The 24,221-nt window shown below is 41.3% G+C and overlaps 1 long non-coding RNA gene across 1 annotated transcript in view; it reads right to left on the minus strand.

Moving 5' to 3' along the window:
• LOC144586282 (uncharacterized) overlaps positions 1–23,754 on the minus strand; it is a 33,115-nt gene extending 9,361 nt beyond the window's left edge. Inside the window, exon 1 of the long non-coding RNA XR_013541016.1 lies at positions 1,788–23,754. This is a non-coding gene — a long non-coding RNA (uncharacterized LOC144586282). The remainder of the gene's footprint in view (positions 1–1,787) is intronic.
• Positions 23,755–24,221: the final 467 nt, after the last annotated feature.

A 24,221-nucleotide genomic window follows, 5' to 3' on the forward strand; every position in this document is an offset into this window, starting at 1 on the left:
GGCAGTTTTTCACCACCATCTTGGGGGAGGAGGAGAGCAGCTCCAAGGGGAGTCATGGGGAGGCACAAGAAGGCACCTCCTTCCAAAAGGGCAGCCACAGAGCTCTTGACATTCACCAAGTATACCTAGTGTACCTCAGATTAATCCCCTCAAGTCCCATGTGCTGTTGTGGAGGTTGCCTACGGGCTGCAACACAGGGAAAGGAAAGGAAAAAGGATTGCGTGAGTTCACCAATGGTCTCTGGAAGAACCACAGTGAAAGGGAAGCAACTTTTCCTCCTTCTTCCTGGTTCCTGTGATTCACATGTATGGGAGACTGAAAAGTGATCTTATGAGAGGAAGCAGGTGTCAAGTGAGACTTGATAACAGAAAAAGCTTTCGCCCAGGTCTTGGCATCCAAACAATAGTGCTATATAAAGGTGGATAGTGAGGACTGTGTAGCTGCATGGTACAAACAGGTGAGCCCTCTGCTAGGTCAGGGAGATTTGGTTTTCAGCTCTCCTATGAGAATACTAGAGAGTGTTTGCTTTGTGTTCCTGGGTAGTACACAAAGGACAGATGAAGAGAATGACAAAAGGGAGATGTCCTTGAAACATAAAATGCCAGTGCCCTGTGAGTATCCAAGGGTGTTCAGCAAATATTCCAAGGCAGATGAAGGACTCTGATAAAATGTAGGTAACAAATGTCCTGATTCAAATGGAAGGAAGGTACTGTAGTACCTTTGACAGGAAAGTGATTTTCAGGGTGGAGTGCTTCATTGTTTCTGTGGAAGACAAGGTAGAGGAAGTCAGCTGAAAGCACACACAGCTCACGCACAGGGTGTCACAGTCACTTCCATCAGTCTTCCAGGACCGAAAGTGATGATTAGAGGATGCCATTGTTTCCAAGGGTTTTTCATTAACCTGCAAAACAACAACCGACAAAGACCTTGGAGGTACAGGTAGTTCCGCTTCCTTTATGGGGCAAGGGAATTGAATTCTGTGATGCACCCATCGCCAATAACAGTCAAAATGCATGCATCACTTGAGATGATATGCCGGGTAGATTAATGGCATGTGAGTCATCAATGTGGTAGTGATAGTGGAAGAGAGTGGAAAAAACGATATAAAGAATTGAAGAGTTAAAGACATTGATGAGTAGAAGCCTTTCTTAGAAGGAGGAAGATCAGTATTCAGACTGTGGATATGGCAGTTTCCACTCTGTTAATTGGAAAGAAGAGCAGGAAGTAGCAGGTGTTGATCACAGCATAAGTAGATCTCTGGTGAAGATAGTAGTAAAAGTCCAAGAACATCTGGGGACTGCAGTTTGAGAACCACTGCATTAGATAACTGGACCAAGTTTGTGGAAGGCATCCAACCAATGGTTTTCATTTCATAGCTTGATGCATGTCCTGCTGCTTCTATTTAAGGCAGAACATCTCTTCATGTGTTAAACCAAAAAATACCCTTGGCTATGCTACACTAGTAGTAAATCTAGTAGCTCAGCCATATATGAACAAGGTATAAAATATTGTTAGGACAATACCATATTCCACTGCTTAAATCTTTCCAAAAACCACAGAAAGAGAAATAGAGAGACCCATAACTCATCTAAAAATATGTTCCCATTAGTCAACTCTTCAACAATGGTGGTCTGGCAAATTCAGCAGCTCGGAATTTCCCCCTGCTAGGTGTAAATAAAAGATGCCAGACAAATTCTATTCTACTACATGCACAGAAGTCAAGCAATACATTGGTAGTGTAATGGAAATGTTTCAATTTTAAAATAGTTTAGGAAGGGCCTGCTTACCTGCCTCAGTCTTGCCCCATATGCATCAAATTGTACACTAAGAAGATTACATCATCCTTGAAATTACCATGTTGTCTCTTCTGACAATAGGACTGCAATGCTTGCCAAATAAGTCTGTGGATTTTCTTTCCTTTTTCTTTTTTCCTCTAATGGCGAACCATAAAGCATGCTATAGTGGAACGCAAGTTGTGGATGAGAAAGCATCTTTTTGGACAAACAGATGTCTTTCACCATTTAGGAAACACTGTTTTAAATATGTGTCAAGCCTATGGTCTAGTCTGACATTCAGTCATTCTGTGCTAAAACACAGCATTGCATAGGTACAGTGTCAGGTAAGTACTCAAATTCTTTTGATCGGAGGGTTCACTGCCAATTACCATGGTTAGCAACAGACAAGATGTTTATCTGAAGAACAAAGAAAACAAATGCACAGAAAATAGAATCAACATGATTAGATCTGTTCCGACCCAGCTAAATCCTTCTACCATCTACTCTTTTCCTTCTCTCATCGGTCAGTCTATCAAACTCCCCCCCCCCCCATTTTGGCATATTCAAGGTTGTTATCCAGACAGTGGCAGAAACATTCTATGGAGCTCGGGATGGGTTATACGTTGGGATGAACAGTGGCTCCTCCTCACCCCTCCACTGCCCAACTCTCTGTGTTGACAGGGAAACTACGACTTCCAAAATTCCAGTATTACATCACACTCCCACCACATATGGAAAAAGATACCTGTGTCTTGTCCACATCTCCAGCAAAAAAAGAGCTTAAAACAATTTAACTGTAGAAGCATCACAATCAGACAAAACCAAACAGGACAGACACACATTAATTCAGTATAGAAATAATTTTAAAAATAATGGCAATACATCAACCCATATTATTAAAAGAAGCATCATCTCCCACTTCCTAAAAGCAGTGAGAGAGGAAATTTCTCACAGCTCTGAAGGGAGTGCATTCTACAACCTTGATGCTGCCTCAGAAAAGAGAAAGCTGAGGGCTTGAGATGGTAGAAGAATAACTTTAGTGAAACACCTCCATTTTTAAGCAAGAGGCCAGGGGCTATACAGGGAGTGGAAAGAGCAAGTCTCTAAAAATGCTATTTTCCCATTCTCCAGGAGTGACTTGCAGGTTTCTTAGATCTTCTTCACCATGGCAACAGTGGTTCCTATGGAGATGGAGGCCCTAAGGCCATCCACATTTCGAGGAACATCCAGAGACGTATGACAAGATGCTTGCTGTGGAGGAACACCATCTGAACATATGTGGGATAACACTCTAGCAGTCCTGTTATCCACCTCCCCAGTCTTCCAGGACAGCAGAACACAATGTGGAGGCACCCTGTGGCTTGACTCTAATAGACTTGTATGTTGACCTAATGAAGGCCACCATGAAGGAACCAGAGATTACTGAATACTTACTTAAATCTGACAGTTTATTTAGTTCCAAGCCTGTGCCCCTCCCCACAAAGCTACACTGCAGCTATAAAGCTGGATGAGAGCAATTTTAAAAATAGTGTGTATATGTATTACAGATTTCAAAAATTACAAAAAGAGATGGTGTGACCAGTTCATGCTGGTACTCAATAAAGCCAGTGGAGTAAATAATGAACAGGATCTTAAAAGAAATGTTAAGAAAACCAGCTTCATGTTGATCAATATAAAGCAAGCAGCCCAAGAAATACAGTTAAAGATTCAAAGTATGGAGCATCTTGACAAATATAGCTAGCTTAGACTTTGGTGAGATGAGCACTGGGATCATGGCCATGCAATAAACATCAGAATATACAGCACATAGTTTGGAACAGCTTCATTAAGATGAAGAGTGCAACACACAACAAAAGTTTAGTTTTGAGAGTGCACCTAGTACAGCAGTACATATTTTAATTTTGACAAGGAACGGAACCATGGACTATTAACACAAGTATAAAATTCTGTTGCACAGTTACACGAGCAGAAGGGAAATGATGTGACTTACAGTGGCAAATTAATGCTAATGAGCAAGTCCCCACTTGAATTCCTGATTAAGCGCCAAGCTACCTGGTCAGTGAATAATAAGGAAGCTAAGTGAGCGCTTATTAATTCATGACAGTATCCCACGGTAAGTTACACCATTTCCCTTTGACTGGGATAACTAGGCAACAGGATTTCTTGGATCAAGATGGTGTCCAGCAAAGAAGAACAAGTAAGGACCAAGAAATTATAAAACTCATAAAAAGCAGAAAGCTAGAATATTCAGTCATATAGTAAGAAATGAGAAGTACACCTTGTGACAGCTGATCATTCAAGATAAAAATACATGGGGAAAGAAATGCAGGGGGAACTTACTGGTTGAAGAAGCAGGCTTGGATGGACCACAACATAATTATGTCTGAGATGCCACATCCAGTGTCCTTATTACCATGCCGGTGTACATTCTTGGAGAAGAAGAAGAGGAGAGGAGCAGCAGCAGCAGCATGCAGTATTTCTTTGGACACATCTGGTTGTCATGGAAATTGCACATTTTTCAAAAGATATTGTTAGGATTATCAAAGCAAAGCAAAGTGTGTTGCTTACATACAGCCCCATAGCACTTAAAGCACTCTCTGAGTCGTTCACAATTTTCCCATATTTTTCTGTGTATAAGACACCCCCCTTTTCTAACTCAAAATTAAGAAATCTAAGTGCGGCTTAGCAAGTGTAGGGGGAAAGGGATCAAAGCGCTGTAGGATCGCTTTGATCCCTGCTTTCTACCTTCGTGTTAAGCCCTGTGGGGCTTAGCAAAAGGAGGGGGAAAGGGATCAAAGCAATCCCGCAACTGCAAGATAACTTTGGTCCCTTTCTCCCCTATACAGCCACAAGATTGCTTTCTTTCCCCCCTCCTTTTGTTAAGCCCCATGGGACTTAGCAAGCAGAGGAGAAAGCAGGGATCAAAGCGATCCTGCAGCACTTTGATCCCTGCTTTCCTTTTGCTAAGGATTAGCAAGTGGAGGGGAAAACAGGGATCAAAGCCCTGCAGGAACAATTTGATCCCTACTTTCCCCTCCACTTGTTTTTGTACTCTCCTCAGCTTACTTCTGTGTATAAGACAACCCTCAATTTTTAGTCTGAAATTTTAAAACAAAAGTATAGTCTTATACACTGAAAAATATGGTAATTATGCAAGCTACATATTGGCCCCCCACCCGTAAGCTGGGTACTCAGTTTACTGGCGTTGATAGGATAGAAGGCAAAGTCAACATCAAGCTGGCTACCTGAGCCCAGTATCAAATTTAGGTCATGAGCAGAGCCTTCACTGCAGTACTGCAGTTTAACCATTGCACCATGAGGTTCCTCAGATCATATCATCAGTCATATTGCTTATCATGGCTTAGATATTGCCTGAAAAACATTGGAAGAAACCAAACTTATCTATGATAGACCTGCGGTTTCAAGTATCTTCTAAACTTCTAAAAATATTTTCCACTTTAAAAGTCTTTGGGACATATTCAGCTGAGATATATAGCTAAGTGGGGATGTTTTCTTTTCTCCCAAAACAAGAAAAATAATAAAGGAAATACTGAATACTCTATGCTTTCCTGCAGTTGTAATAATTTTTTCTGGTACAATTCTGGAATGCTGTCCCCTTTTTCCTTTCTATTTCATGAAAATACTAAATAGCTGAAAAGAAAGTAAGCTATTAAAATGTATTTAAATATTCACGAAAAATATGAAATAATGAAATTTAAAATACCATGTTCACAAAGATAATGCTGACTAATCATTGGCTGGTTACCAGGGTAACAGCTGGAGTTCTCTGTTGCATGCAAGCAAGTTGCATTCTGCATTGATGATTGCGTTTTCACAGTGTACTCTGGTAGAATAAGCATTTTCTCCTCTACCTACCCAACCCCCATCCCCCCAAAGCTCCTTGATGCTGTCAGAGAACAGTGGTGATGAATGACAAAGCCAGAAGCCTAAGGGCAACAACCATTTTTCTGACAGATATCCGTACCACTTATTTTCACTAGTGGCAAGGCTTTCTGTAGTGTTCCTTGTGCTGGCCTAATAAAGGTGTTACACCAATGTGGATAACAGATTTGTTTTTATGGCCAACATGACTAGCTTCTCTTGTTGTTAAGTCTGTAATCCTAAATGGCAGGAGCTGGATTCTTTCCAGCAGAGCAAATCCAGTCTGTCAGTTTCCCCTGCACTGGCTCAGCACACCACTACTTCCCATTCAATCAATGACAGAACATACCTGTCCTGTTCGTGTGATATCACAGCCCTTCCTGACTGAGGAGACCTGCTGGATGTGAGCAGAGCAGGCTCATCTGTGGTCCCTTCCACAACATTCTAAAAGGTGTTAAAGCAGTCTCTAATGCTAGTACAAAGGACCCACCCCACCCCACCCCCTGATAACTGTCAGGAGTGGGATTTAAGACCATTTCAACAGCAAGGCACTCAAAATTATTTATTTATTTAAAATATTTTTATCCCGCTTTTCTTCTTAAAATATCAAGGCAGCTTACTTCATTAAAAAGACAATGTGTAGAAGCTAAAAACAGTAGATATGCAAATATTTAAAAAGAATTACACAAATATAACATTAAAAACAGTAATAAAATCAAATGACTAACATTTCCTCACATGTTCGTCAAGGAGGGTGCAACTGGCCCATGTACCTATGGCAACTCAAACCAGTTTTTATGAGTAAAATGGCTCTTTCAGGTTGGGCTGGCCAGGACTGTATATTTAGTCAGCTGAAGCCAAACCTATTCACACTTACAGCAGAACCCTTCAAATTAATGGCCATAATTGAATTGGGAGGAAAAAAAAGCATGTATAAATTTTTCTTCATACATGCAGGTGCATGATTGGTCATGCATCTGATTTTGCAATCACAGCAACTTCAAGTGGAAAGGAAAAAAATATGTGATTTCACTTCCCAATTGTGAAGTAAACAGGATTCTGGCCAATAGGACTTAAAGCAGTCATAATTAATAATAAAAATAATAATTATATGCTGTCAAGTTGGTTATGGCAACCCTTCTCAGTTTTCTAGATATAAAGTATTCAGAACCATTCCCCTCTTCCGGGGAAAATTTGGGACTTGCAGCTTGCCCAAGGCCGCATAGCATGGCTCTTCTTCAAAAAGGTGCAGTGGAGAACTGAACTTCCAAACCCTTGGTTTGCAGCCAGGGTTTGTAACACTCTGAGCTATCCAACCATTACTAACAAACAAACAAACAAATAACTTACATCCTATTGATCTCAGCAGATCTACTCTGACTAAATCTAGATCCTGCCCACCATTTTGACTTCCTCCTCCTAGCAGTAAGATGCCCTAGGTAGACAATGGGGTCAGTTACCTTCAGAAGAAAGAACACTGAAGATCAGATATATTTACTGCATAATAATTTGTTGATTTACAGGTGTACAATTAAAGTAGGTATACCAAGGACACAGAAAGAAAAGGACACAGCAGGAGACCCTGTTCTCAGAAATAATTACTGCCTTATTAAAAAAAAAATAAACAGTGACTTCTCTGAAATGCATTATGAGATTAATAACAAATGTAAGGAAAAAGAATAATTGGAGAGTGGAAAGGTTCTTAATACAGAGAACAGTTCAAGAATGAAGTCTATCAACAGCGAAATTATAGGAGGCACACAATGTGTGTGGGAGAGTCTCTTAAGAAAAAACATTTATTTTTTTATCTAAACTAATTCTATCTGCTATCCCATTAGTTCCAGGTACTTTACCATTTCGGTATACTACATACTGAAGCTAAACTACTAGCTATCCATAAGACGATGCTTAAAAGAACCATTCACAAATTGATGCTAAAATAGCAATTATTCAAAAGACTTCTGTGAAATAGAAAGATAATCAGCATTTGAAAGCAGACACAGAAAATGTCTTTTTGTCTGCCCCCAGAGGGATTTGAAGGACCCTGATTTGCGTGGACTGTTGGGACACTAACATGAAAGGTAAGAGGGGCATTTAATTTTGGGGTAACAATGACCACTACTAGGGATCCCATAAATATAGACAACATTTCAGCAGTTATTCCTTGTGAGCATAATTTGGAACCCCTGTGGTTATTTCACTATGGTCCAAGGACTCCCCCTTCCTCCAAATATTCCTGTTGTGCATCCTTTCCAAATTGACTGTGTTGCCCGGGGCTTCACACTGTCTTCTTCCCTCAGCTGAGGCTGGCCTGTTTGTTTCCAGGTTGGCTAGGGAAGGATATAATCTTAGAACTATGTGACATTCAGGCTGCACCTAGAATGACCCAGATAGGCTGAGGCTGGATCAAGATAAGTCCTATGTGTTCTGGCAGAAATCCAAGGGCCAGTAATGCTGAGAAAGGCGCTGTGTCCACCTGTACCTGCTTCTGTCAGTCAAAACACCGCAGATGAGAATCAGCACAGATATGTCATCAGTCTGGGAATGAGGTTGTCATGGTGCTCCTTCATGTGACATCATGCCCACTTAAAAGAGATAAGTTTTTTTAAATATATACTGTATGTATCCTGATGTTTCTTTAAGGTAGCAGATATTGAGATTACTTATTTTACAACAATCCTGTCAAACCTCAGTTGTGGTACCATGGTTAAAATGTTCACCTACAACCCACTTGACTATGAAGCTCACTGGGAGACCTTGGGCCAGTTATGATCCCTTAACTTAACCAACCTGACAGGACAGCTGTGAATAAGGACAAACAAGGGTGGGGAGTTTGTGTGCACTACCTCCTTGAGCTGCTTGGAGGAAAGGTGGGATACAAATGGAAGAAATAAATAAATAGTAACTTAGGCTCTGTTGAGGAATAGCTGTCCATGATCATAAAGTGATTGTCACATTGGCACTTTTGTTTCAGTCTTGGTTTCAGCCTCACAACCACACACGCACAAAAGAGTAAGCTGACACCCCTGTAGACTGCAAAACAGGGCCGGTTAAAATGACAGAAAGTTGTGTGGCACTGCAAAGGCTAAGGAAGTTGATTCATCTTAAGCTTCTGTTTGGACTACAGCCCACTTTTTCAGCTGCAATTCACTTTAGCATGGTAAGCCACAACTTGAGTAGGCCCATTTGAATCAACAGAACTTACAGAGGATTTGACTCACCAGATCGCCACCAACTCAATGGCCTTGCTCTAGTGTGACTTATGATGTTAAGCAAAAAGGTTTAAGCCATTAATGGGCTGCAGCCAAGGAAAGCTCATGCCAAATAAAACACCTGCATTTTAAAGTTCCCTCAAGACTGTTCTCCCTGCAATGGAGAAAAACAGCTACTTCCCTAATCAAAATGATGCACTTCAAGGAATCTTGCCCCTGGCAATCGAAACATCTCACCTCTGGAAGAAACACATTATATGGGTTACTATTTTTTCCCTCATTGATGTTTGCTGTTCTATCAACTCATAATTTCTGGGTTGTTCCATAATTTGTTCCTCTATTTATATATTTTCTTCCACTATCCTGTCTACCTCTGCCTTCCATTTGTCTTCCATAATATGGTCATTGTTCTGTGTTGATTTTTCTTTTTCCATCTTTTCTAGTTCTTGCGATTCCAGCTCTGAAAACACTTTACTCCAGATGATAAACCTTCTCTGGTCCATTAATTGTTGTTTAGTTATGTCTCTACTTGAGTGTTTCCTTTTCCAAATTTCAACCATTCTTTTTTGAAAACCACAGGCTGTTGGTTTTGCCTTATAATAGGATTTCATAATTTCTCAATTTCATAATTTCTCATAATTTCTGGGGGAATATGAGAATATGGGAGTCATAATCCAACAAATAAGTTTTCCAAGCTGTGTGAAGCTAGTCAAACTATATTAAATTATGCTAGTGGGCTTTATTCTTTTACTTTTGCTATTCGCCATGCAGAGTTTTCAGGATCACACTGAGGGAGGGATTAAATAGTCCCTATGTGCATGCTGTGATCTTCAGCCAGCTCACAGGGAACCTCTGTTTGATTTTACTTTAAAAACAAAATGAGATGCTACTTCAAGAGACACACCGACAACAAGATAATGTTAATGTTTATTTTGTACAGCAAAAGAATTTCAGTCCTAAAACATGAAAAAGCTGGGGAAGATGGAACTCAGCTGCTACTGCCCTCCATGGTAAGCAAACTATCCTTTATGCTGTGATTAGTTCAGAAAAACATAGAGAGCCATATAGCAAAAAACAAAACAAAGTCATTCATCAAATTATTTCCATATTTGTTTTGGGCTTGGGTTTTCTCAAGCCAAAATGCCCAACATTCGTTACGCAGCAGGCTGGGCATTTTTCCTTTTAACATTCTGAGTTAAAGAGAGGATCAGCTTGAGAAATTTCGCTGCCTGAGGCAAACATAACTCTCTCCCCGCCCCACATTTCAATGTACAGAAAGCAACCTGGGCTGGCTTTGAATTATACTTCAACACTGGCAATGGGTTAATGTTTTCCGTTGCCCCCAAGGGCAGCAGGTTAGTAGAGAGGTGTGACCACCTCTACCCCGTGGATCACCTTTAAACTGCCCTTATTTTTACTAGGCTTGCCTTAAGTCCAAATCATAGGAGCCCAAATGGTTTTAAGCTTGAAATATAAAAATAAGATCTTTATTAAAACATAACAACTGGCAAAACTATATAGATTTTAACTTAAGGTTACATTGAAGTACATGCCAGCTTTTGCACATCAGACCTTCTCTCTTATGGCTCAATAAGAAGCTGACGATATACAGTTACAGTATATCAAGATCCAGGTCTATAGAGCCTGTGTCCTGAGCACACTCCTGTACTGCAGTGAGTCCTGGACCCTTTGTGCATGACAGGAGAGAAAGCTAACACTTTCCATGTGCATTGCCTCCAACGGATTTTTGGTATCACCTGTCAGGACAAAGTTCCAAACAGAGTAGTCCTAGAACGAGCTGGAATTTTTAGCATATATACATTACTAAAACAGTGACGTCTACGTTGGCTTGGGCATGTTGTGAGAATGACTGATGGTCGGATTCCAAAGGATTCCTGTATGGAGAATTAGTGCAAGGAAATCGCCCCAGAGGGAGACCACAGCTGTGATACAAGGACATCTGCAAGCGGGATCTGAAGGCCTTAGGAATGGACTTCAACAGATGGGAGACCCTGACATCTGAGCATTCAGCCTGGAGGCAGGTGTTGCATCATGGCCTCTCCCATTTTGAAGAGACCCTTGTCCAGCAAGCCGAGGCAAAGAGGAAGTCACAAAAGCGGCAAAATCAGGGAGCTGGACAGGGGACAGATTGTATTTGTCTTCAGTGTGGAAGGGATGGTCACTCTCTAATTGGCCTTCTCAGCCACACCAGACGCTATTCCAAGTCCTCCATACAGAACACGGTACCATAGTCTTTCGAGACTGAAGGATGCCTAACTGAGATTTATATACCGCCCACTAGAACGGGTCTACTCTGGGCGGTTTACATATAATATTAAAAATAAACTACTGTAAGATAAAATCCAGATAAATACAAACAGAATCAAGTGGGATGACAATGGCCATCTCATTTGGCCTTCATGGATCATATTTGCATAGCTGCAATGTGCCACTGTGCATGTTCTCGTATGAGATAGAAGTCTGTGCTGTTCACAAGGTCCTTGACCACATGTGGATTCAACTTTTGATAGGAGTAGATTTTACTGCCATGGCCGATTGTGCTGCTCCTCTTCACCACAGACAGTCTTCTTGTTTGCTACAATAATTCACAGACAACTTCATGCTGAGAAGCTGAAAAACATTCATGCCTGTAGTCATCTTTCAGCATTTCAACCCAGCAGCATGAAGTTCACTTCAGGTGGTCTCTGGAGGTATTTCAGCAAACACTGAATGACTGTTTCAAGCGGCTCTTTGTGTAAAATAGCTTTAGCTGACTCAAGGAAATATTTGGGGCCTCAAGAAATCCCATTTTTTTCTCTGGCATTTTTCCAAGTTTTTTCCCCCCTCTTCCTTGGATTGATGCTTCCCTTGCTTTTTAAAGTCAGGTATATATGTACACACTTGTAAACATATGAATGTACATTTGTGCAGATGTGTATATACCAAACACATTCTGCTGGTACCATCTGTTCAAAAACTCAGGTTGTAAGTGCATTCTTGGTGAAAAATTCTTGCCTCTACTTCATGAGCTACCGAAAAATACCGTCAAAATGATGTAAACAACAGAAGAAAGACATCACTGGCTGAAATATCATCTCTTAGCATGGTAAGCCACAACTAGAGTAGGTCCATTTGATTCACTGGATCATATGGACTAGACTTACCAAATCCCCACTGATTCAGTGGACCTTCCCTAGTGCAAATTACTATGTTAAGCAACAGAATTGCAGCCACTGTTTCTATGTAGGTTTAGAAATATATGCTAAATGAATGAGGGCTAATGAATGTTGTTTATAGTAATACCCAATTTTTCGTACATAGATAATCTATAATGTTCTGCATGTGCAGTTTCTCAGAGCAGACACCTTTAGACAATGGCTTCTCAGTTTTCCTCCTTTTAAGTTGCTAAATATACAAAAAGCATCTGAAATGCAGTACCTGGGATGTACACATACAAAAAGTCAAAATATGTAAACTTTCCTTTCTTAACTTAACATTTGATCCACAGTCAGTTATATTCTTTCTTTCTTTCACAGCAGGAGATCAAACATATCTAAGAACGAGATTCTTGTGATGTTTATCAAATACATCTGGGGGAAAAATTATTTCAAGTATGGACCGCTATATTAAAGAGAATTGTGCACCTGGCCCACATATACTGACCTGTAGTTTCATAATAGGTTCACTGCTAAGATTCTGTACAGCCAATGTAACTTTGGTACATCTAAAATATTATCCTTCTGTCACAACAGAAAAATTTTCTTAAAATGTCCTGGCTGCATTGAAATCAGCTTTCTAAGCTGTGTTGAGTGCAGTGAAAGTTTGAAGGTGATGGGTTAACAAAAAAAAAAAAAACCTCAATGGTGCAGAATCAACTTTTCATGCAAAGCGACATACAAAATGCCCTCTTTGTCTGGTTTGGACTTTACTATGTCGTGTTGAATTTGCATCTCAAAAATGTTGAATCTGCTCTAGCAGTACCATTGAGTTTTCCTTTACCCAGACCTCAGGCAGGAAGTTTTTCAATCATGTTCTCTATAGAGCAGCTGAAGTTAATGAGAAACCAAGATGTATATCAAGTAACAGAAATAAGGGTACAAAAATAGAGTGCAGATGTTCATAGAAGGCTAGTGGTTCAACTTGCCTATAAAATACTCACTAGGTTAAGGGTTCTTCTTGTGTCTGTTTGGATGGTCTAAGGTTCAAAATATGGAAGATTCCTTTTTCTGAGAGTTTTCATCTTCACACATGTATCTTCACACATTCACATGCATCTATACACATGATCCCAGCAATATAGGCACTGTTTCTGGATGGTGAAAGACACATCATGTAGAATCAGCCTCTGTATGATCTAAGGCAGTGGTTCCCAAACTTAGATAACCAAGGTTTTATTGGACTGCAACACCCAGAAGCCTTCAGCATTAGTTGTGCTGGCCGGGGTTTCTGGGAGTTGCAGTCCAAGGAAACGTGAGTTATCCAAGGTTGGGAACCACTGCTTTAAGGTCAGTACAAGACATTTCACTGTGTGCTGAGTTGCCAATGGTGTTCCCTCCCCCTGTCGAGGCGCCTAGTACCCGAGACTCACCAAGCTATTCTGGCAGATGAGACAGGAAAGATATAATAATATACAATAACATTACTTTAAATTTGCTGCCTAGACAAAACACATCAAATTTGGTGCCTGCGGCATCTGCCTCTGCCTGATGGCAGGGTTGGCTCTGGTGTGATCCCTTTTAATGGTGCTGAATGACTCGAATGTCTTAGGATCGTTCCATTCATATTCTCACACTGATCTCATGCACTTTTAGTTCCCATGCTGCTAGGAGCGTATCAAATCTTTGAAGTCCCCACAGTTTACAAATGTCTTCTCTCATTAAAAGGAGTCTCTACAGAAACAGCCTCAGTTGCTTCTCAGTTTACTTCAAAACAACATAATGTACGCCAGACTGGGTTATCACTGCAAAGAACCAGTGACCTCCAGTGGACAATCCGTATGACTGTATTTCTTCTAGATCTACCAAAAGCTACAGTTGTACTAAGATCAAATGTGCAAAGTAGCATTATTTCTCCAGTGGTTTTAGCTAGCGCTGGGAGATTTTAAAATAAGGGAGCCATATGAGTTCCATGAAGGTGCAATGCACTTCCAAGACATTTGGAATCAAAGGGTCTTGCAACTTGTCAATCCATTTTCAAACTGACCTCTTGGTGCAGTGCAAACCTATACAGCATGTGCCAAAAGCAAGTCTCCTTCTGTTCTTTTGGGTTATGACTCTTTGGGCAGAGTTTTTGTACAGTGCTAGGTGCACAGCTTGAGAAGTTACATTCCAGTGTCATTATTTGTAAGTTACTATTTCCAAGCATACTAAGTAGTTTTATAAACAATGGATGATAGTGATGATGATCACAATCATCCTTTCATTCTTCTGAGGTCAGTGAAATAAGTATCCAGCTTGCTGGGGTGCAAATCGTTGCATGTATAGTTATGTTGTGAACTGCCCAGAGAGGGCTTTAGCAGCAACTGTTTAATTCCTGGTTTATCTGATATGTTCTGGAATGTTCTGGCTTGGATCGCCATATATTTTTTTAAGCAACAGTGCTCTCTTAACACAAGACCTCTCTGACAACCCTCACTTGTGACAAGGGGTATGTGTATGTTGTTTGCCTGGGCTGATAGCAAGGAACGGCATGACCTCTATTTAAAACAGACTGCTCTTATCTGTATTTACTATTCTACCTCAGTAGTCTGTGTTTCTGAACACCTGGACAGGAAAATAATTAACTCATTATTCTTGTGAGTTGTGTGTATATTAGCACAGGTTCATATAAATCTGGGCAATTAAAGAACACTCAGACCTTGCATACAATACCAGTCTGTCACTGTGGATGTTCTCACAAAATATCTCCAACCCCTACCTCTCACTGCTCGTAATGCTCTAAAGCAGCCTGACTGACTGTACAAATTGCCTCAAATGTTCCACTCCAGCATGTCTGCTCATTCTTCCGATCATAGCATTTCCAGCTGTTTTTCATGTTTCAGGACTCTGGAGCCACATTCCTCACAGACAGAGAACAACCAATCAGGAAGGTTTAGCGCTGGGACTTGTGAAATTCCCAGATGGAATGGGCCTACTCTGAGGCAAGGCAAAAAATCACCTTGGTACTCCTGAACATGTGTCTCATGGGCCCAAGCACTATGACTTCTTCCTTCTTTTACAACACAGGCATCAGATAAGAAGAACGTTAAGTTTATTTACAGTCACAAATTCTCATTTTGTATCTGTAAATGTAGACCCCCTTAGGATAAGAGCTCAATGCAAAGGCACAGCTGGGAGGTAAATGATGTTGAAACTGAAATAACTAACTGACAGAACATTCATTTACAGAATGACTAAAATTAGCTCTAGCCTTGCCTCCAGAGAAAATGCTGGTAGAAGTCAATTTAGAGTTTTCACTTTAAAAATGAAAAGACAAGATAGTGAACATCACATCATATCAGCCTTGGAACATCATACCAGTTTTCTTCTAGATCAAAGTAACCTTTACAAGAGACTGGAAGGATGGTTCCATTCCTAACACTATTCCTAACTGGGCTCACTAACTCTCATTTATTTCTTTACGTAATGTATTTCATCAATCAACCCTGAGTGCTCACTGGAAGGACAGATCCTGAAGCTGAGGCTCCAATATTTTGGCCATCTCATGAGAAGAGAAGACTCTTTGGAAAAGGCCTTGATGTTGGGAAAGTGTGAAGACAAGGGGAGAAAGGGAAGGCAGAGGACGAGATGGTTGGACAGTGTCTGCGAAGCAACCAACATGAATTTGACCCAACTCCAGGAGGCAGTGGAAGACAGGAGGGCCTGGCATGCTCTGGTCCATGGGGTTAACGACTAAACAATTCATTTCATTCCCTTTCAAGACCATTTCGTATCATAAAACCGCTCTCTTTTTTGCCTTGAAAGCAGTGTAAGATTAGGTGCTCTTAAGACATCAGACTCGATCCGTTGCAAAAATTAGAACAAAGACTCTTCTGTGGGGCTGCAGAGATGGCATCTCTTTGTGGTATCCAATCTTTCTTTTAATCTGATGACAATCACACAATGGCGTGGAAGTTGCAGCCAAAGGCATTCCTCAGAAACCAGCAGATTTTCATCCCCTCTTCCTGGGAGGCCAACTTCTATCTGCTTGCTACCACATCTAGGTCATTAAAAACCAGAACACGGCCAAATAGCCCAAAAAACCTACAACAACCATCAGATCCTGGCTGTGAAATCCTTTGAGAATGCATAAATTTAAAACCCCTGAAACAGAAGAGGCCACTCAAGAGAAAGGTGTCCAGTCTGTGTGGAAAAGGTGGTGACCCTTGCCTTGTAATTTTTCTAAACAGAACTTTGTCGGTTGCAACAGGTAAAGCTTGGCCTGGGCTCGGTCTGGTTTTCTAACAGCAGTAAGCCCACAATAACATCCCAAATCAGGTGGGGAATAATTTTTTAACATCTTCCTGAGATATCTTAAAATATATGTCAGTTATTAAATAATTAATAGCTGAAATCTTGTTGCTCAGCATAGTACATTGCACTAGAGTAAGCCCCTGGGACTTGGTGAGCCCATGCCACTCTTCTGGAAGTTCTGTTCCATTTACTTCACTTAGAGTAGACCTTCTTCTAAGGGGTTATTCATTCATTCATTCATTCATTCATTCATTCATTCATTCATTCATTCATTCATTCATTTTTGCCACACTTCCCCTTAAAAGGACCCAAAGCAGCTTACATCATTAAAAGACAATATTTAAAACTAGCAGCACCTTGGGCACGTCGTGAGAATGGCTGATGGTCGGATTCCAAAGGACCTCCTGTATGGAGAATTAGTGCAGGGAACTCGCCCCAGAGATAGACCACAGCTGTGATACAAGGACATCTGCCAGCGGGATCTGAAGGCTTTAGGGATGGACCTCAACAGATGGGAAACCCTGACATCCGAGTGTTCAGCCTGGAGGCAGGCATTGCATCACGGCCTCTCCCAATTTGAAGAGACCCTTGTCCAGCAGGAGATGTGCTGAAATTTCTTCACCCCAGTTATTAATCTGGCCACCAAATTCTGAACCAGTTGTAGTCTCCGCATCAACCTCAAGGGTAGCCCCACATAGAGAGCACTGCAGTAGTCTATTCTTGAGATTATGGGTGCATGAATCAAAGTCGTGAGTGCCCCCTGCGTCTAGATAGGGACACAGTGGGCAATCCTCCAAAGATGGAAATGGGCTACCCAGGCCACAGATGTCACCTGAGTTTCCATGGTGAGATCCAGGTCCAGTCAGATGCCCAAGCTATGAACCTCATTCTTTGAGGGAAGTCACTCCCTGAAAGGAGAGTTTCCCAACCCATGCACAAGATTTCCTTCTTGTCCGGATTCTTCTGAAAGAAGTACAGTGGGGTCTTGACTTGAGAACTTAATCCGTATTGGAAGGCGGTTCTCAAGTCAAAAAGTTCTCAGGTCAAATCTGCATTTCCCATAGGAATGCATTGAAAACCATTTGATCCGTATCTGCTCTTTTCCGTCCATAGAAACTAATGGGAAGCTGCTATTCTGCCTTCGACCACTAGAGGGGGATATTTTGTTTCTCTTTTTTCTTAGGTCAAGAAAGGTTCAGGGAAGGCAGGGAAAATGCAGTACCAGGCAGTCTGAAGACTGTCTCCCAATCCACTCTCTAAACACTGGGAGGAGTGAGGAAGCAGACAGGCACCCTTTTCACTGGCCAACAGTTAACTGAAAGTTCACATTTTGCACTTTCCCTGCCTCCCATGTGGTTTTTTTTTTCAGTTCTTAACTCAAATCTAAGTATGTAAGTCAAGTCAATATTTTCCTATGAGAGTGGTTCTTAAGTCAAAATGTTCTTAACTCAAGCCGTTCTTAAGTCAAGACCCCACTGTATCAGAGGATGGAGAGGGTGAAGTAGATGTGAAGTCCATTTGCCACAGGGAGAGGCAAGGATTGAAGACACTGATGTTAAGGCATAGCCAGCATTTCACAGCTTTCTGGGTACTAATTGGCAACAGCTGAACACTGGGTGGGGGAAGCTGTCAGGAAGCTATGCATTCTGGGTGTTTGCTAACAAAGCTTTTGTGAATGATAATGTAAAAAATTTGTCTGCTATCTATCCTGCCTGTTCAGATTCTTGGAACCCTTAATGAAGAGACCCTGACAACCTCAGCTCCCTGTTGTGAAGATGATTGATTTACACAGTCTCATTTGCCTGGTTCATTAATGTGGACTGGATTAAGATGACACAGACTCAGTACTTCCTGCCTGACACATAACAATTTGCAGTACGTACTCCTGAATATTTTCAATGATTCTCCCAAATGGCTTCTTAAAACAGAGTATTTGTTTAAGAAAATGAATAAAATTGCAGCACAGTCTCTTCGTAGGGGTGACCAATGAAAAAGGTACTCATAATAACTTGTGAAAAACTGTACTTACAAGAGGCAGATGACATGTTGGAAATCCCCTGCCTTTCCCAATTATATCAAGACATTCGGACTGAAATCCTGTTGCATAGTGTAGTAAATTGCAACTAGAGAAAGCCCACTGAATTTGCTGAGTCAAATTCTATATGTGTATTCCATTGATTTAATGGGACTACTCTAGTTCTAACTTGCTACACTTAGCAGGATTTCATCCTTTGAGTCCTGTAACTCCATTCAAGACTATCCTAAAGAGTATGACCTTTTACTAATTCATTCTTAGAAAGTATATGAATTTTGCAGTTTCTCCAACCTCACATGCTGCCTTTAGTAGGGGTGGCTGGGAGGGACCTTTCTGGGCTGGACTAACTTTCAATCTATCCAGCAGTAAGCAATCATTCCTTCCCGAACTGAGAATTCAAAGAGCACTGCCTCTCTGCTGAGCTTTGTTTTCCCTCTCTAGAGACTGCTGTGGTCTGTTGTTGAAAGCAGTTTGCTGTTTGATCTGTTCAATTATGAGTAAAGAAACCTTTTATTCTTCTATTGTCTCAGAGTGAGCTGAGACTGTAAGTGCCGGTTAATGAGAAAAGGTGAGGACTAATCTGGGGGACTTTCTGAATATTGGCACATTCAAAATGGCCGCTGTGTAAATAAATGGTTGCCTACATTGTTGCTGACTAAAAACCTCAGAGTCAAGAGTAACTGCCTATCTACAGAAAAACACACTTTTACATCCATCACTCCTTGGATAGCAGTTCATTTTATGCGAGAGGTACACTATGCAGTGTTCAACATTCCTTCAAAGGGCCGTAATTGGAATAGGCTTCTTAAAAAATAAAAAGTCACAGCGTCTGTGCGCTGCTTCGTGCAATCTCATTTGTAAAGCTGAACTACTACAAAAATGTCTTTTTGTGTGTGTGTAGCTTCCCCATTTTCTTTTCCTTAAACTATACCATGCAAAAAGGAAAAAAAGATGTACAGTATTTGAAAACAGACACTGGCTGAAATCCTCTTGTGCAACCCCATGTGTGCACCATGTGAAGGTGTGTGGCAACGCTAGAGGAAGCGCAGCAAGATGGGAGAGATATTCACAAGGCATGTAGCCATGCATGCCATGCAACAGGTGAACCAGAGAGAAAAAATCTGGCCTCTGTGACGCATGACATGCGTATGCCGGTGTAACTTCAGACAAAGATAAACACGATTTTGGTCAGAGCTTACAAGGTGATTTGATTTGATTTGATTTTTTGATGGAAGTACACAGTGCATCAGGAATAAAGAGAAGAAGTGTATATGGGACATCAAATCAGAAATTGGCTTAGTACAGTAAGTTGCAAATAAAGTAGGCTATTGAAAGAATGAAAGTTATGAAGAAGTTGATTCACCACATTCCCACTAATTCAGTGGACCTCTTCTGGTTACTATGTACTACACTAAGCAACAGGATTTGAGCCGCTGGATTCAAAGGGATTTTCTTCCAAGTAAAGTCATTGAAGAATCAGTGAGATTATTAAGTCAAAGGGAAAGGGCCATTTCACAAATCTGTTTCTTGTTGAATCACTAGAGTGTGGAAAGGATAAGCCTCCCCTTCCTGCATGCGGTAGCACTAATACAGATTTAATCCCTCTAAACATGCACATTCTTCCTTGTAAATTAAAAGGCAGGGCTTGCCTGGACTGCATTTTGATGCATTGTGTACGTTAGCCTTCAGCCTCCAACCATTCCCCTTTGCAATGCAAATGGAAGTGAATGGATGATTCTGGCTGAAGGAATACTTTGTGTAGCTCTGTGCTTTCAGCATTTTCTCCTTGCAGGATATTAGCTTGATATGCATTGTAATTTTAGCTCTCAAACTAATTTTCATCCAACAGCACACTGATGTTTCTCTATTTTGGTTTACTCTGACTAAAGGTTGACCTCTTTTATGGGATAATCCTAGAATAAAAATGGTCTCTCTATTCCAACTGATTGCAACTATGCCTAGACAGCTGCAAGAGACATGAAATACAAGCCAGTTTGTTGAACTTCTCATGACCTGTGGAAGAAACTTGATCTCTGACATTCAACATTTCTTTTTCAGTTCTATTATGTCTAAGGGAGTACATTTCTGGTGATTTAAGGGTGTGAGCTTCCCTACTTTGTGGTCAAGGTTCCCACAGATTATTTGATGTTAAAAGGGTGAATGTGACAAAAAGAAATCCATAACCTATTTCCAGCTTTGCTGGTAGTAATTTATAAGCCTGAAGGAGGTAATAATTGCTCAGTGGGCCTGCTTTTCAGTTATTTGTTATCTTCTGCAAATTATTGGGAACAAAGCATCCATGCAGACATGGTGCAGGAAATTCATTTTCACTAATGTTAGCTAAATCTATTCCATCAGAACAATCCCTGCTCTGATACCAGCCTGCACATACGTACCCTGAAATCATCAGTTGATGGTCTCTCTTTGGGAGTCTCGGCTGTCAGAGATGAGTAGTAATCAGATAAAGGGCCTATAAGTGCTGGCACCTATCTGTAGTGTTCCCTCCCTAGGGAAACAGTCCTGGCACCGACACTGCTATCTTTTTGAGGCCAGTTGTAGGCTTTTTAAAGACTCCAGATTTTTAAAATATACTTTAAGGACTCAAAAATATTTTTAAAATTGTTTAAATCTTCTAAGGGCTGGTCCCAGAAATATTGCCGCCACCTGCAATGCATAACAAGATGGTGATGCCCCCTGTTTTCATGTACAGATACCAACTGGAGTGAAAGTTGTATCTTCAGTGTTGGTGATGGGACAACAACTTCCATTGTACCTAAAGGCTAAGAGGACCCAGAACAGGCTATACAGCACACGGCCCTCTTCTTTTTGCTCCTTTCCATCATTTTATGCCAGTCTGCCCAATGCTGCAGTGGGTGCTAATTTTTGCAAAGAAGGAGAAGCCATTATCTTTTGCACATTTCACTATTCACCAGCACAACGTCTATGGTATTGAATGAACATGTCACTGAACCAGAAGTTATCCCTATTTATTTCTTATATGCATGATATAGGAATGGCTTCCATATAATTGGTGTGCATGTGAGTTCCATTCAGATTACTTAGAACAGTGGTTCCAAATCTTGGGTGCCCAAATGTTCTTGGGCTACATCCCCCAGAAGCCTTCACCACTAGCTGTGTTGGCTAAGATTTCTGGGAGTTGTAGTCCATGAACACCTGGAGATCCAAGGTGTGGAACTACTGGCTCAGAGAGACAGACTTGCTTAAAATTCAAACATTAGGACCATTCTCTAGGCCAGCCATCCTCAACAGGGGCCATATGGCCCCCTGGGGGACCCTGGTACATTTGAAGGGAGCCACGGACTGGAAACAGTTCTTCACACACCACCTTATAAGGTTCATTATGTGACTTATACAATCCTGATTTGACTGATATTTCTTTCATATTGTGTTTGTGGCTGTGGCCAAAAAAATAAAAAGGTTGAAAATTGCTGCTCGAGGCCACTGTTCTCACCCCTCACCCTCACTCCCGGCCTTTTCCTGTTGCCTCAAAACAGGCTGGCTGGTCATTTTTAATTACAAAATCCTTTCAATCTATATATCATGGCTAGCAGTGTCTTTAAATTCTGAACCAAGAGTATTTGGGGGGGGAGGAATAACACAGCCCCCAACTGGAGTAGTACCTTAAATTTTAAAAGTATACTTTAAGTAATTCCTGCTTTCAAGGCATGCTGGGATATAATAAATCCCGTGTGCTATAGTCCTAATGGAAGGCTAAATGTATCCTTGACAACTGCCCAAAAAGAACCAACCAACCACCTGAACTCAGGATTCTTTTAAAGGAAGTCCAAACTGCCCCTTCAGACTTTTTGTCTCCAAGAAGTTGTTAACATCTTATCAATATGTTTGGCCGAGACACAGAAAGCTCAAATGCAAACACTAATAGCAGCACAAGCACAAATCCATCTTCCTCTGTAGCAATACTTTTACTGCCAAAGGTCAAAGGAGGGAGTCGATGCTAATAACCCTAGAGGTGCCAGATGCCATGAAAGGCAGCTGCATACATTGCATTGCTATGTATTTCCTAAGAATCCTAAAACTCTTTTTCATTCTTTTAAACCTTCTAGCTTTTCAATAGGATCCCAAAGGACATACCATTCTTCTACTGTAGGTCAGGCTATGGAAAGTTATGTGATGCCCTGTGCTTCCCTTGGATTTAGTACAAAGAAATGCCCTCTTTGCTTCGTCCACAAACAAATAGTTCTGTAAGTAGGGAAGTTTGAACTCTCTAACCTATACAGCCCAAAGCAGATCTGATTTATTATTTTTATTGATTTATTTGATTTTTATACCACCCATCTGGTTGCCAAGGCCACTCTGGGCGGTTTACAAAAACAGTAATAAAACAATAACATAAAAAAACAGGGATAATAAAAAAACAAACAAAGAAAATATAAGAGCTACTAAACAAATTATACTAAGAAATAACATAATAAAAGCATGGTGGGGGGGTTGAATGTTAGTTATTAAAAGCACTATTGCATCAGGGTGTTTCAAGATCTGGGAAGGCCTGTCTAAATAAATGTACTTTCAATGATCTTTCGAAGGTTCCCAATGAAGAGGTTAGGCGAATTTTGGGTGGGAGACGGTTCCATAGTTGCACCCACCCTCAGGACTTCTGTCATGTCCAGATTCACCCTCAGTCTATTATCCCTCATCCATCCCAGCACTGTGTCCAGGCAGCGCTGGACAGGGACGGGAAGGCATCCTCTGCAGAGGGATGGAAGGAGAGAGATACCTAGGTGTCATCCGCATATTGGTGACACAAAGCCCCAAAACTCCTGATGACCTTCCCCAGTGGCCTCCTATAGATATTAAAGAGCATTGATCAAGGGATCCTTCCATCTGATCAAGGGATCCTTCCCTCTGATCAAGGGATCCTTCCTTCTTTAATTCCCCTTTCCTCCGAGGAGAATAAAGTTCACATGCTGTTTGTCATGGAGTCAATTCTGACGCAGGACAACCTTTTCCAAGGTTTCCTAGCTGGAGAGTGTACTCCAAAGTGGCTTAGCATTTCCTCCTTCTGGGGACACCCCGGGACTCTGCAACTTTTGCAGGGCTACACAGGCTGCCTCTCCTACCGGGGGATACGCTGGGGAGTCAAACTCCCAGCTTCCACGCACCAGCCAAATGATATTTGTCATACTTTCTATACATACTGAGGGCTTGGGTAGCAGAACTGAGTCCAAAGAATAACGGTTGTGCAGCTGAGTGAAAAGCAAATCTACTTCAAAAGAGTCTGCTTCAGAAACACATGGCCAACCACAGAGGGGAAGTTTCGCAGCTGTGACTTATGCCCTCATGACCTTGCCCTTAAAGAATCGGGGCTTCTGTGTTGTGTTTGAGAATAAAGAAACAGACCGGTTGCCTCACCCTTGACTGTTCCCTGGTACATCCCTGCTGGTTGGGTGCTTCTGTTTCCTGCCAACACTGGCAAGGTGGCAGGACTTGTTCGACCAAAACCTGAAGTGGTGATTCAGTTGCCCTTCCCTCTGTCTGGTTGCCCTTCTGGTACTGTTGTGAGGGAAATAGCAGGGAACTGAGATTATATATTGACAGCTGGGCTCTCAGAACTGCGTTCTGTCGTGGAACCAATGCCCCATGCCTTTGATTCCAGAACTCCTGGAATGTCTGTAGGAAACCAAGACCTGCACAGTCTTTGACCTGAGAAATGCCTACAACTTGGTATGTGTTTGTGCAGGTAATGAACTGAAGATTGCTTCCCTGACTAAAGTATAGACACTATACTTACAGTCATGACATTTGGGCTTTTTCTTCTTCGTTCATGTCAGAAGCAATCCAGTGGTGCTCTGGATCTATTCTCAGACCCACCAGGGTGACATATAAC

The sequence above is a fragment of the Pogona vitticeps genome, chromosome 2 (genome assembly GCF_051106095.1).
Source record: "Pogona vitticeps strain Pit_001003342236 chromosome 2, PviZW2.1, whole genome shotgun sequence".
NCBI lineage: Eukaryota > Metazoa > Chordata > Lepidosauria > Squamata > Agamidae > Pogona > Pogona vitticeps.